We start from the raw sequence: 13724 nt of genomic DNA, 5'->3' as shown, positions 1-13724 counted from the left end.
GGAGAGACACAGGAGGAGCAGCAGGAAGAGGAGGAGCGATTTTGGAACCACGCGCTTTTGCCGCCTGGTCGCTGAGGCCGCAGCTTCCCCGAGTCCGGCCGAATCGCCTCCCAAAATCCCGCAGGTGAGCGGGGAGGGGGAGCTCGCTCCAAATCCATCATGGGGAGTTCCGGGAGGGTTTTATTTTGCGGTCCAGGGGATGTTTGGTCTCCTCGGCTCTGGGGATTCCCCGGCAGAGCCGGGGGGGAAGGCGGGAGCCCCGGAGCGGGGAGAGCGCGGAGGGGCGATCCCGGATCCGGGGGACCCTCGGCAGCCTGGAGGGGTGCGGGAGGTTGGTGCTGAGCGGGCTCCGGGCCCCCGAGGCTGAAAGGGGCGCTGACTGCTCCAGCTGCCCTTGGGCAGCGCCACCATCAAACCCAACGCGCTCAGCCTTTGTTTTCCCCCCAAACCAGGATTTCCCAAACCTTGGCACCAAGGAGGAGGCTATGAGGACAAGGAGAATGGCCCGGGAGCCGCAGGCAGGTGAGGAGGAAGTCAGTGCCCCTTTCCCCCTGTGTTCTGCTCCATCTCCCAGCCCAGCACGGCCCCGGCTGCAGCACAGCCCTGGGGGGATCTCCTTGTCCTTCCCTCTGGAACGGAGGCAAATCCCATCCTGTCCTTGTCCTTCCTCCCCCAGACAAGGAGCTGAGCACGGACAGCAGGGAGGACAAATCCCCGCGGCACAGCCTCGGGCAAGAGGCCGTTTGCAGCGGCTCCACGGCGCAGGAATGCAACGGGGAGGAAAAGCCCCGCAGATCCCGCAGCAGGAGGGGCTGCAAACGCACAGCCCGGGGATCCCAGCAGGAAGGAGCCAGCCCGGGCCGGGGAGGCGGCCGGAGCTCGGAGCTGGGGCTGCGTGAGCAGTTTGACCATGGGGAGAAGCTCCACAAGTGCTCGGAATGTGGGAAGGGCTTCAGGAGAAGGTCCAATTTGATCAGACACCGGAGAATCCACACGTGGGAACGGCCCTACGAGTGTGGGGAGTGTGGGAAGAGATTCAGAGACAGCTCAAACCTGACTGCTCACCAGAAGAGCCACACTGGGGAGAGGCCCTACGAGTGTGATAAATGCAGGAAGAGGTTTCAGAGGAGCTTCCATCTCCTCCAGCACTATCGCATTCACACAGGGGAGAGGCCCTTCTGCTGCCCCGACTGTGGGAAGAGCTTCTATCTAAACTCCAGCCTCGTCACGCACCGACTCATCCACATGGGGGAAAAGACCCTACAAGTGTGATAAATGCAGGAAGAGGTTTGAGAGCAGCTCCAGCCTTCTGAAGCACCATCGCTCTCACTGGGATGAGAGGCCCTTCTGCTGCCGTGACTGCGGGAAGGGATTCAAGAGAAACTCCAACCTCATCAGACACCGGCTCATCCACACTGGGGAGAGACCGTATGAGTGTCCCGAGTGTGGGAAGAGCTTCTTCCAGAAGATTTACCTTGACCCAACACCAACGGAGTCTCCACTGAGAGAAGCCCTGTGAGTGCCCTGAGTGTAGGAAGAGCTTCGTGCTGGCTCCCTGTGGCCTGGATTTTCTTTGCATTTCTCTTTGTCCTTCCCAGACATCCAGTACTGGGGTAAGAATGGAGACATTGAACTAAGACATGCCTGCAGACACAGGGGGATCTTCCAGAGGATGTGGGGGACCCTGTGTTCCAGGGACTTCAGGTTTCCTTGGGGGTTGCTCAGGGCTTTGGGCACCCCAGGCCCAGCGGCTCTGGCTGCACTGGGAGATGCTGACGGAGGTTCTGGGGCAGCTGATCAAGGACCCCCTGCCCTGACACCCTCCCCGTTTCCCCCTGACCCAGCTCCCGCTGTCCCCTGTCCAGGATCCTCCTCTCCCCACTGTCACTGCCCTTGCCCCCAGCCCATTCCTGTCTCACACCACTCCTGCCCCTGTCCCAGTTCAGATCTCATTCCCGGTATCATTCCCTGTCCTGTATTCTCTGCCTGGTTACCATTCACATATTCCCTGTTTTGTTCCTCTTCTAGTATTCCTGATCCCAGTCCCATTCCCATATTTCCATTTCTATATTTCCAGTCCCCTTCCCATATTCCCATTCCCAATCCTTCTGCCCTATCTCCATGTCTGTTCCCTGTCCCATATTCTAAATCTCCATCCCATATTTTCTCCGCAATTTCTATTTCCATATTCCCTGTTGTGTTCCCATATTACCATTCCCTGTTCCCGTTTTCATTTGCATTCCAATGTCCCTTTCCCAGTCCCCACTCTCTGTCCTTGTCCCCATTCCTGGTTGCTGGAGAGTGGAACAGAGAAGCCTCTCTAATTCCCTCCAAGAGAGAACAGTAAGCAAGAATTAAATTTAAAATATTTTGAGAAGTTAAAATACAAGAAACCACACAGACATTAAATAGAGGTCTAAGTTTAGTATAAGGAATTGCAAATATTAAGTAGCATAGATATGAAATAGAAGTTTAAATCTTAGTGTGAAGTACATAGAAATATGTTTTAAATACCATAAAAAGTAAAAGCTGTGGAATCTCCTATAAAATAGTGGCTGCATTGAGACATTAAAACTTAGTTCTAGACAAAATAAAATTACAGTAGGAATATTTTATATATTCTTCACATAGAACAGATAGGCCTTATGCACAAGTTATATGTAGACTTTAGTATTACGGAATTCAAATAGGTTTAGGAGAAATTCGTCAGGTTCACGGTTTTGGCTCATTGGGTAATTTGTCAATAAAAATCCGTGTATTGGATCCAGAGCTCTCTCTCTCACTCCTCTCTCTTTGCTCTGTCCTCCTCCTCCACCACCATCATCACCACTACCAGCACATGAGAGAAGTAGAAGATGAAGAAGAAAAGAACAGAAGAAGAAAGGCCAGGGAGCATCTGCCTCTGGAGACTCTGCACCAGCCGCAGCTTCGACCTCTTCTCTGCCGCCATCTTGTGTGTGGCTGCCTCAGCCCCGGCCACAATTTTGTGCCTCCACCACGTCCAACTCTGAAGGGAATGGGTTGCTCTTTTGCCAGCAGTCAGGGTCAGCACCAAGGCACCCACACCCATTTACAGATTGTCATTTACTGAAGTGAATGCAGCAAAGAAATACAAAAGGATAACCTGTGCAATGCACTGCATTATTACTACAAAAATGGCCTGTAGGGACTAAGAAAGATACAACACCAATTACCTAAATACTTGGCCATTGTCCAGACACATCACCTGGGGAGCCCCTGTCACAGCAAAGGATTGGAGAGGCACTCCCAGAAAATGGAAATTCCTTTGTAATTTGCCAACCCAGAGGCAAAGCCATCAACTTTGCTGTGAGAGGGCCCAGATTTTACACCCTTGAATAAACAAGTCACCATAACTTCTAGTGTGGGAACATCTGGTTTCATTCTCCTCTAATCCAGGGCTCAGGGAGATACTAAGAGAGTTTACTTTCACCATATAACTTCAAACACAACCAGATAGAGATATCTAGTTCTGTGGACTTGTCCGGTTTCTAAATGTAGAAAGGTAAACGCCTGTTTCACTAAAAGCAGATTCATACATATACTGGTAATGATCATGCATATTTTGTTAATGAGTGAATATAAATATAATATTTGGTTGGAAGGTTTATCTGGAAGTCAGCTTTGGCTTAGGGCTTGTTGTTGAGGCCTTAGTACTTCCCTGGAATTGTCCTTTCCCAGGCAGTGATCCTGTCCCCTCAGCTGCAATGGAATCCTCAGCTGTTCCCACAGGGATTGCTCAGGCTCTGCTTGTGCTGAGTTCCTTGTGAGTGGAGTCATCAGTATCTTGGACAAGCAGATTCTCTGTCACAGTGTCCAAAAGTTTTCCCTGGGATCCACCAGGGTAAGAGGAAAGCTCTCTGAAGCTGTGACATGGGAATTGTCCTGCTGGGTGGCCGTGGCTGTGAGTCTGAAGCACAGCAGCTCTCTGGCCATGTGGTGCTGCTGGCAGAGCTGGCTGCTGCCCACTCAAGGCTCAGGCAGGCACCTGAGCTGCCTTGCTGCGCTGCCAAAACCATCTCAGTGCTCGGGGGCACCTCCCGCCCCTGGTCCCAGTGGGTCCCGCTGGCAGTGTCAGAGCAGTGGCTCGTCGGGGTCGGTGCTGCCCCTGCTCTCCACTCGCCCTGGCCCCGGCAGTGCTGGCCCCGCTGCCATGCACACACAGGGAATGGGAACTGCTGCCTGATGCTTTTGGAGCTGTGCCACTCCTGCTGCTGCTGCTGCTGAAGGCACCTTGAATGGACTAGTGGGACTGTGGGCTGTATTGGCCTGTGATAGCAAGGTCATGAAGGCAGAGGTGCAGATGGTCCTGTCAGTCCTGTTATCTGCCTGTTTCTGGAACCGAAGGAATCCTGTTTTGATTTTTTGAGGCACTGAGTTTGCAAAGTAATGGTTCCTTTGTTGTTGTTATTTTCCCTTTGGGCAGCATCCATATTTGAAGCCAGCTGAGCCTCTCTCCAGACTGGCATCTCTGATCCCTGCAGTGAATCCATGGAGGCAGTTCAAGAGGTGGTGATGATCATTTCAGGATGACACTCTAGTTCAAGTTCTGAGTGGGTCTCAGAATAAAAACTGTATCAAACCTCAACTCCATTGGGAGGTTCCCTTCCTTGTAATCCTGTGAATAAATGCTACGTTGCCTTTGAGCGTTTTTTTTTCAAATGGAAAGTTCCATTAATAGTGGTTTTGGTATGATTAGGAATGGGGAAGTATCTCCTTCTGATGCCAAAATAGTTTTTGCTATTTTTTTCCCTTCATATATATTCATAGATGTGTACACTACTGTTGTATGGTTACATAGTTCCAGGGTAACTTCAGTACTTTTCCTCTCCTGATAGGCAGAAGGACAAAACACATCCCAAAGGCTCCTATCCTATGTTAGCTCCTCTGTGAACCAGGGTTAAAACATGTTCTCAAGGTACTTTCTCATAAAGTAGATATAGCCTGTACAGCTAGTACAGCTAGTAGCAAGAAAGAGGGGCTCCAGAAGAGGTGGAAAGAAAAGGAGGAAATTTCCTCATTATTGTGCTTCTCCTTGGGGATTCTTGTCAATCATGCTAGTTTTCCAGACTTATAAAACCACTTTCACCCTATGTGGGATGGTCATTTTTCCATATCTGCCTCTGGAGTCTTCCAGTTAGAAAGCAGAATTGATATTACCTCCTCTATTAATATTGACTCAAAAGTGTGTTTTTTTGTGTATTAATGTTTCTCAATCATATGAATGTGACAGACTGACCAGCCAACAGCAGGATCGACCCACCTGGGGAATTTCTCCTGCTTTGTGACTCAGGAGAACTTCCCAGGCTATTTTGTGTTTGCTGTAGGGAAGCTTGGGCTGCTTTGCATAAATTCACAGGATCGACCAGTGCTGGGAGGGCTGCACCTTGCTGCCCTAGTGAGAGGTGTTAAGCTGCACCTTCCCCTTGGAGGCAGCCAAGTACAGCACTTTTGTGCAGAAACACTTAATTAGCCCTGGTTTGCACAGCTGCAGCAACTGGGGTTGCCGGAGTGCCCCTTCCTGCATTGGAAATGAGCTGAGTCAGTCATGGGACAGGGCAGGGCATGCCCAGGTGTGCCCATTGGGAATTCCATCTGTCCTGGGTGTGTCCATCTGGCTCCTCAGTGACATCCCACCCAGCCTGGAACATGGAACTCCCCGTTTCCAAGGACACGTGGCCATTGTCACCAGCACAGGCAGGACAGGTCAGACCCTTCCGCGGCTGCAGCGAGAGCGGAGGTGTCAGAGCCTTTAGCGAGTGCTGCTCCACACTGGTTGGAACTCACACCTGCTGCTCAAGAGGCTGATCCACACCTGAGTGGAGGTAAATATTTACAGTTCTGTGCCAAAATGGGGGGGCTCAGTGATAAATTCACAAAGCCAGCACCACAAGTACCTGAACATTTTACTATTTATTCATTTTAGCCAGCAAAGCTATTCATGTTAATTGACTGAAGGTTACCGAGTTCTCTTCATAATTAGTATTCTGTCTGCTGTTGGGTACAGATCTTCTCACTTCTCATGGTAATTACTCTGCATACTCAGTCTCTTTCTTCTTTTATAGTGAGACATTTCTTGAGTGGGTGGCCATGGTCTGCTCCTGCTGGAACGACCTTTTACCTAATAGAGCTGATTCAACACAGTTGCTGCATTGGCTTTATTCATTTTTGGGGTTCTGCCAAATGTCCTTGTGCAATTCTGAATTCTTTGTGTCCACCATTCAAGGTGCATTCATCTTCCCAAGCCTTGCTAACCTCCCCTAGGTCTGAGGCCACTGAAGCCTATCAAGCCCCACACATGAATAAGGCAATTCAGCCAACAAGTAACCTGCCTTTCCAAGGCCAGGCCATCGCTTGGAGCTTGTTGGCTGCTTCTTGTTTCATGGAGAAAATGTCTGTTTCTGTTAATGAGCCTTGAAAGCCAGAAAGGCCAAACAACAAAGAACACATATTTTCCTAGCACATATTGCCCATGTTGCAGATGTTGCTGCAGGATCAGTGTGTGTGTGGCAGCGGATCAGCCGAGGCAGGGCGGGATGGCGGAGCTGCGGGCCTGGGCACGATCCACTGTGCTCCGCAGGGCCCAGCCCGCACTGCATCCCGCAGAGCCCCCACGGCCGCTGCCATGCCCCTCAGGGGGACCCAGAGGGGCAGCACCAGCAGCTGAGGGGCTGTGCCGGGCTCTGGGGTCGGCTCTGGGTCAGGGCTTGGCCATGGTGCTGGTGCCAGGTGCTGCTGACCCTGCGGGACCAGCTGGGCAGGGCTGGGCCCCACTGGTGCCCCACGGCCCCTTTGAGGCAGCCCCGGGGGAAGCGACTCCCAGGGATGACACTGAGGAGCTGCCAGTGCAAGGGGGAGATTCCCCCTGCTCTGACACCACTCAATTCATGCTCTGGGAATGGCTCTTGCTCAAAATGAGTGCACTCCTCATTGCTCCATATTTAGACCAGGGTCACCAAGAATGTAAGGATAAATGAAACCCAGGAGCAGTTATTTTTTTAGTATTGGAAGTAGACATTATTTTATTGCCAGCTCTGGTGCATAGGGGAGAGCTCCAGCCACATACATGCCACTTTCTAAGCATTTACACTTACTGATATATTTTCAGTAAACATAGAAATTCCTGTCCATTGGTTCTAAATGATACACACTCCTCATTTACTACTTATTGTTCTCTCTTGTATTGGATGTTGATTTCTCCCTTCTCATGCAAATTAGTCCCTTTTTTTCAGTCTGTTTTTAGTTTTTTTCCCCACAAAAGTTCTTTTGACCTGTGAGGCTGAAATGTCTTTATTAGTTTCTTCTTTATGTTCTGGCCATTCCAATGTGTTCTTGGAGGGCTTGAAGTTTAGATTCAAGGTATCCAGATTTTGAAGCCTTCAGGCTTTGTTTATCGAATGTTATCAGGGTTAGTTTAGAAAAATGAAAAACTTTGGGGATCTAACAATCCAACTCTGACAATAGATTGCCAAAAGACACCTAGCTACTTGCTTTGTAAGGCAGAAAATTACAATGGTTAAGATGAACACACTGCCTATGATTAATTAAACAATTAATTGCAAAGTTATTTAAATTCAGTAACCAGGAGAAAATGTAGGCTAAACAAGCAATGAGAAGCTGCATAATAATCCAAGTTGATGTGTTTGGCACCTTACGTGATTTGTTCCCATTCTTTTATAAATGCACGGATGCTCTTAGAGCAAACTCATTCATGAAGCTGACATAAAAGGATGCAAAGTTCAGGTGACTCCCAGTTCCCCTTCATGCCCAGTCCCTGTCCTAAGCTCTGCCACTGCTGATGACTGAAACAGAAACATTAGTGGAATTGTGCTGAGGCAGCACTTCGTGCAAATGACACTCTCACAAGCACAAGTCACAAGTGACATTCTCACAAGCAAAAAATTGAGGGATTTCTAGAAGACTGTTGAATATTTCTTTTGCGATCTTTGCAAGTGAATACTTCAATTGCATTAAAAGTTCAGGCAAATTTCAGATGAATACCTTTTTAGCTTCCCTGCCAGCCAATTTTGTTTTCAGAATGAAGCAGTTGGATGGCAGTAGGTTGTTTTTGTTAAAAAGTATGCTTATGCCAGTAGACATTGTAGCGATGTTTGAGCTCCAAGGTGGCACATTCTAGACTAAATAATGAGTTCAGGACACAATCCAAATTTTGTTACATCTGAGTAACCTGAGGTAAACTGTTTCCATTTCACACCTATGCAAACAATTGCATCTAGAGCTGAGGAAAACACAAAGGGTTTTGGTGCCTGTTCGAGTCAAAATTCAGCTTTTGCAGTTGAAATTCTTCTTGGAGCTCACTCCAGCATGTGCTTCCTTAGTACCAGATAAATCCCAGCCTGGAGTGCTGCCCAAACCTTGTGATCTTTTTGGGACCCACTCTCACCTGGTTTGTCAGCTGAGCTCTGGCCAATTCAGTTGTACTCAGGCATTGGATTTCAAGGGAAGCCCTTGCCTATAAATTCCAGCAATTGGGAAAGGATGGCTTTCTCCTTGAACTCTTGGCTGCATTGGAGGCTCAGTGATGGTCACTCACTGAAAGTGCAGCTCTTGCTCTGCCTTAGCTTAGTGCAGAGCATTTTAAGGTGACAGTGTTGTGTCTTTTTGGAGAGACAAAATTAAACCCACAAATTTCTCATTAGGGATGTGCTGTTTCACATGTGAATGATGATTTCTGTGATTCTTGGTGAGAGTTTGCATAGATCCTAAGGGAATACTTCACATTGAGCAATTGGTATTGAAGAGTGGCAGTAGTGAGACAATTGTGGAACTGGGGCTGGCAAATTTTGCTTTGGCCTGGCACAGAGGAACTCAGGTGAGACAGGTCTGGTTGCTGGTAGGGTAGAGGGTGCCCTTGCAACATGCTCCACGTAGTGCCAGTCAGGGATTGGGCTTTGTTACAGAATCAGAGAATATTCTGACCTCACAGTGATCCACAAGGATATGCAAGTTCAGCTCTGTCTCAAAGAATTCCATCATAATTTTAAATCAACTTGCTTGCCTTCTCCCAAATTCCCCTTATGACATTTCTTTTTCTGTTTTCGTTTCCTTTGGAAAACAAGTAGACATCATAAGAGCCCAACCAAACATTTCACATTGTGCACCTGAGAAGAAGAAAACAGCCATGAAGCCAGCAGAGAGTGAAGAGAGTCCTTGCACTGCTGTTTATCGCCGACCCTACAGGGACAGGGTGATTCATTTGCTTGCTCTGAGGACGTACAAGAAGCCAGAGTTACTTGCCCGCTTGCAGAGAGATGGAGTCATGCAAAAGGACAAGGGAACCCTTGGCAAGATCCTCCAGCAGGTGAGATTGTGCAGTTTGGCTCCAGCAATTTTCTTCCGCCATGTTGTTCTTTTATCCTTAATTTTACTTGTTCCTCCACTGTTTAAATAAGAAACTTTCCTTTTAAAATATTTCCTGTTCAACATGGCTGTTGTTGAATTATGCAAACATTCATAGATCATCAGAATATTTCCTCTTTTGCTATGAGCAACGTCCGGGGGGGATAATTCAGATGGACACAGTTTTGGATGCACAGAGTTGCTTCTTAAATGGATTCACATACTTGCTTCCCTTTCCAACACAATCTTAGTTCTGGTTTTAAGACATGAATTCTTGATTCTGGGTATATTTGTTACTTTGCAGTTTTTATAATGAGAGACAGACATCAACAGAGACCACCAGAGCAATATCAGTGTTCATTATGTTTTCAAAGAAAGAAAAAGGGCAGATTTTGAGAGATGATGGTGGTGTGTTGTTGAGTTATTTAATGTGTTATAGCAGTCAAATTGATGGAGATTTTCCTGTTTCCATCTCAGCAGGAACTCTCAGCAGTGTCAGGTGATGAAGTCTAAACCAGCACACTTCATATCAGTGGTCTTGAGGTTTTACTATCTCATTTTACCTTTTTGAGTAGATTTTGTATTTGTCTTGAGAAAGATATGAACCTCATTTACTGTCAAAGGAATAGAACAAGACAAGAGCATGACTTTCTCATAGAAGGACTCTGCAGGAATGAACCCTGGCTCTGCCACATGAAGAGGGAGGGACACTGGGCCTGACCAGCTCTGCTTACACATTGTGGCACTAAATGTTGTTTTGAAAGGAACACTTATGAAATATGAATACTCACTTGTTTCCAATCAGTGATGCTTTGATTCAGCTTAAAACTCATGTGATAGAGGAATAAATCCTCTCTGTGTCAAAGGATATTGTTCAGTTCCAGTTGGGTGAACACAAAGAGGTGTTCAGAACCAGTTGGATTTCTGTAGTTTGCATTTAGCAACCATAATAAAGGTTTGTTTTCTGAAATGTCTGCCTGTAGGTAGCCAACCTGAATCTAAAGGATAATTCCTTCAGTCTGAAGGAACATCTGTTTCAGACCCTTCAGACTGATTGGCCTGGCTACACTGAAATGGATAGGGAGAAGTTGAAGGTGATACTTGCTAGGTAAGTTCAGTCTTTAGAGGAAGGAGAAGAGACTCTTCAGAACAAACACCCTGGGAGATGAAGCCTCACTTGTTAGAATATACTGAGTCAGCAGCAACCCATCAGGGTCCTGCAGTCCAACTCCCTGGCCCTGCACAGGACACCACAAGAATCACACCCTGTGCCCAAGACTGTTGTCCAAATGCTTCTTGAGTTCCTGCTACAGTGACCAGGGGCCACGAGAGCCTGTTCCAGAGCTTGGGCGCTCTCTGGGGCAAGAATGTTTTCCTGATATCCAGCCTAAAGCTCCCTCAAATCAGCTTCATGCTGTTTCCTTGGCTCCTGACACTGAATGTCTGTATAACCTGAAACAAAAGAACTATGACTGTTGATATTGAGGCCTTGGAACATGAAATGTTTCACCACCCTCACAGCAAATCAACTCCATCTCAGAACCCCACCAGCACCAGGCAAGCACCATCTCCAGGACCTTCTGAGACACATGCTCCAGCAAGACCTGCTCAGGTATTTGGTGCATTTTTAACATTCTCTATTGTGTATTAAGGTTTGGCCCTCTGCTGATGGTGTAAAAGCTGTGATGTGACCAGGCCAAAGCATGTTGTGCCTCAGGCATTCTGACTGCTTTGGCAGGAAGGTTGTGATCAGAAGAGAGGATCCTGCAGGGGTGCAGCAGCACTGTCCTGAGCCAACTTTCTGCTCTGCCTGGAGACTTGAGCTCAGTCCCTGATCTCAACTCATTCCCTGCAGAAGGACTCAAAGGGCTGGCTCTGCATGCATGACAAAACTGGGACAAAAGACTACTGTACATAAGAGGCTGCTGTACATAAAAGGGTGGGGCAGATGGGGCCCTCTGGCTTCCTTTTCCCTCTCTCTTGCTTTCATTCTCATTGTTTACTCCAGATCTACACTATCCATGTGAAATGACAGGATCTAGGGAAGTGTGATATTCCCTCACTCCCTTCTCTGCCTTAATTTCTCTCCTCCTTTGCCCTGCCTGGGAACAGCATGGCTGTCCTGTTCTACTCAATCCTCAGTCCTGGATTTTGCTGTGGGAGTGAGGAGCTTGTGGCCGTGTGCTGTGCCTTGTGAGCCAGCACCTTTGAGAAGGTCCTTGGGAGGAGCTGAGAGATGGAAGTGAACTGAAGAAAATGGAAGAGCTCATAAGTCACCACTTGTGAAAGTCTCTTGTATAAAGTAAAGAATATTTTAGCCATCAGCTTTTGAGTTTAAAGAGTGGAGTGGCTGCTGGAGTGAAGGCAACTGCACCTAAAAGCACAAGATTATCCTGACATGTGACTGATGTCTTTTTTCATCATCCTGATGAGAATTCACAACCAACCAGCACACCCTGTACTCCTGGGTTGTGTCAGTGATGCACTGATCTTGTCTTTAACAGGGAGACAGCTAAAACAGACTCTTTAGTAAATCATGTGTATGTGTGACATCAAGAGCTGTGTACAAGCATGAATTGGGAGCTAGAAAAAAAACAACTGGACCTCCCCATTTTGGGGAAGCCTTAGATAGAGCTGCTGAAGGGAGTGTCTTTCTACCAAAGCCTTTTAGCTACAAACTTGAAGTCTTGATGAGAAAGTAGAAATGACATAGAGCATGAATGATCTTTTTATTTAAGGAAAATTTGTTTTTAACCATTGGCACTTCAGAAATGCTGCTATTTTACAAATGGGAGCAAATCCTGATCCTGATGATAGATTAAAGAAATGAAATATTTTGTTATTGATGCAGAAACGGCCTCTGGCTTCTGACTTCACCAGTCCTGTGCTGAGCAAGAAGAGGCGAATTGGTCACCAGCAGTTCACCAGTCACGTCCAGCCAGCAGCTGGAGGTCTCTCTTCCTCCTGGGTGCTGCCTTCCACAGCCCTTTGTAATCAGAACATGTCTCCAAGGGTTGGCTCCATTTCCCCCTGCACCCATGAGGTGCACCAGAACAACAAGATCCAGAGTTCTAGAGTCCCAGAGCCTGCCATGGTGCAGATGGAGATCTCCAATTCAAACGGAGAGAAAAATGAATTGGGAAGGCTGAAGCAGTCACATCCTTTGGATTTCGATGAAGGTATTAATATGCTGCTTTTCCTAACTCCTCCCTGGAGAACTGTGGTGTAAAGATTTGGTTATTCAGACAGCCTCTGCCCGAATAAGACAACAAGTGAGATCCTTTTCAATTGTACAGATGTTATTAACAGTAAATGCAACCCAGAGAGATAGAAAGGAATAAGAGAGGAGAGGTGGGGTGTAGAGAAGAGAGAAACATTAGGTATGAAAACATCACCACCACATGGATTCTCTTTGGTACAGCCAGTCCTTCTTCACCCTTGGTCTTGTCAGTGGTGGGGGTCCCCAAATGGCTCTGGAGGTACCACCTTTACACTGCCCAAGATTTGAGTACCCACAGGTACAGATGGTCACAGCTGCTCTTAGATCTTGGGCTGGAAGGGATGCAAGTGTCTTTTCCTTACACACAGTCTCTACAGCAAGAAAAAGATTCTTGCTTGAGTCTAAAAACACAGCAGCATTGTTCTTCAGGAGTCACACAATTCAGAGCAGCTGGTGAAGGAAAAATCTGGACTGTGTTTCAAGTTGGGGCTTAGGCTGCAGCTTTTGTGCTGACTGAGCCATGAGAGCAAATGCACTTTTGGAAATGAAATGCTCACAGCAAAGCTCTTCTTCCAGGTTGTATTGAACATACTGTGACTCTCCTGCTGACAAGAGTGCAGAAAATTTTCATCCAAACTTTGTTTCATGGGAACTTTGGGCCTCTGGAATGGACAAGAAAATGGCCATAAAAACATGGCATGAGAAGAACTCCAGATTTTTTCTCTATTTCTTTTTAGAACCTCCATGTTCATCACTCTCTCTCCCCCTCTGTCTATCTCAAGCTGTTGTCTTTTGTGAAACTGCATCTGCTGCTGCATGACTGGAATGGCTGTAGAGATGCCATCTCATGCATTCAAAACAGAAAAGCTGAGCTGGACTTTACACCATAGTAGTGCAGTAGAGAAAAGTGGCCATGCCTTCTTTCTACAGCCCAGAACTGGCCACTGGAGAGAAAGCTCTGTGTGCCCCATTATTGATTTTTGGAGCTTTTTTCAAAGTAATTTTCAGTGATAACAAAGTTCTCTGAAGGACTTTTACAAGGCCAGCCAGTGGGTATTTTTTGGCTTTTTAAAACTCTCCTGATGAAGAATGTCAAAAATTCTTTTTTTTCTGCAGGAGAAGGAAA

The 13724-nt window shown here is 47.2% G+C and overlaps 1 long non-coding RNA gene across 1 annotated transcript; it reads left to right on the top strand.

The window, feature by feature from the left end:
- The first annotated feature begins 5738 nt into the window (after positions 1–5738).
- On the top strand, positions 5739–12381 carry LOC306816120. Its single transcript, XR_013777577.1, has 4 exons — positions 5739–5843; positions 9099–9340; positions 10900–10990; positions 12230–12381. It is a non-coding gene; the product is annotated as an uncharacterized lncRNA (long non-coding RNA).
- The last annotated feature ends 1343 nt before the right edge of the window (positions 12382–13724 follow it).

This window comes from Erithacus rubecula (assembly GCF_903797595.1).
Source record: "Erithacus rubecula genome assembly, contig: scaffold_371_arrow_ctg1, whole genome shotgun sequence".
NCBI lineage: Eukaryota > Metazoa > Chordata > Aves > Passeriformes > Muscicapidae > Erithacus > Erithacus rubecula.
The sequence above is the reverse complement of the archived record's forward strand: the minus strand, read 5'-3'. Positions and strand labels throughout refer to the sequence as shown.